Raw genomic sequence first — 1,389 nt, 5'->3', positions numbered from 1 at the left:
GGAATGTATATGCTTACCACCTTACCTTGTGACTTTGTGAAACAACATATAACTTCTTTCTCAAAGTAAGAAATGTTGATTATTTATTTAAGGAACAAGGTATTTCATAAAAACTTCAGAATTAGACTAAAATAATTTGAATAAAATGTAAAAACTCACATTTCTTTATTTTTCACATATGAGTTTTCCTCTTTCTTCAAGAATACCAATGAGTAGAAAATGGAAAATAACAGCCAAACATTAACAGGCTTCCTTTTATTGGGGTTTTTCCCCCATCAAGAATTGGGTTGTTTCTTTTCATTCCCATTATTTTCATCTTCCTAATGGCTTTTTTTGGCAACCTGTCCATGATTCTCCTCATCCTCCTGGACACCCATCTCCACACATCCATGTATTTTCTACTTAGTCACCTCTCCCTCATGGACTTGAACTTCATCTCCACCATCATTCCCCAGATGGCGTCCAATTATGTCTTTGGAAACAAGTCTATCTCCTTCATTGGGTGTGGGATACAGAGCTTCTTTTTGACTTTAGCAGATGCAGATGGGTTACTATTGGCCTCCATGTCCCATGATCGCTATGTGACTATTTGCTTTCCTCTTCATTATCCCATTCGTATGAGCAAAAAAGTGTGTGTGCTGATAATAACAGGATCTTGGATAATGGGGTCAATCAACTCCTGTTCTCACACTGCATATGCCCTCCATATCCCTTATTGTTGATCCGGGTTCATCAACCATTTCTTCTGTGATGTCCTAGCCATGTTGACTCTGGCCTGCATGGACACCTATGATCTATGAGTACACAGTGTTTGTGAGCACCACACCCTTGATTGCATTTCTTTTCATCGGCATTGCATGTTCCTGTGGCCGAGTTCTCCATGCTATCTGCCACATGCACTCAACAGAAGGAAGGAAGAAGCCCTATTCGGCCTGCAGCACACACCTCATTGTGGTGACTTTCTACTATGCACCCTTTGTTTACATTTACCTATGCCCAAGATGGCTGAGATCTCCCACAGAAGCCAAGGTTCTGGTTGTCTTCTACATTATTCTGACCCCAATGCTCAACCCCATCATTTATATCCTGAGAAACAAGGAGGTGATGGGAGCCCTGAGAAGAGTGATTCAGAGGATCTGCTCTATATAAGTTTGACAAAGTTCTCTTTAATCCTGCTGCCTTAAAATTCCATCTTTTTCACCTTTTACACTCATTAGGAGCAATGACATTCCAAGAATAAAGACAGGGATTATATTAATCTAGAAAATTGGAATAATTGAGATTTGACAAAATAATTTTATATTCTTTTATTTGTTTGTTTTCTTTGTGGTAATTTTTCAATAAATAGAAAGAACAAATATTTTCCCTTAGCCTGTGGGTAGTAAGAAT

General features: G+C 38.6%; 1 pseudogene; it reads left to right on the top strand.

Moving 5' to 3' along the window:
• The first annotated feature begins 219 nt into the window (after positions 1-219).
• On the top strand, positions 220-1,149 carry LOC125172591 (olfactory receptor 2L3-like; annotated as a pseudogene).
• The last annotated feature ends 240 nt before the right edge of the window (positions 1,150-1,389 follow it).

Source organism: Prionailurus viverrinus, chromosome A1 (assembly GCF_022837055.1).
Source record: "Prionailurus viverrinus isolate Anna chromosome A1, UM_Priviv_1.0, whole genome shotgun sequence".
Classification (NCBI taxonomy): Eukaryota; Metazoa; Chordata; class Mammalia; order Carnivora; family Felidae; genus Prionailurus; species Prionailurus viverrinus.
The sequence above is the reverse complement of the archived record's forward strand: the minus strand, read 5'-3'. Positions and strand labels throughout refer to the sequence as shown.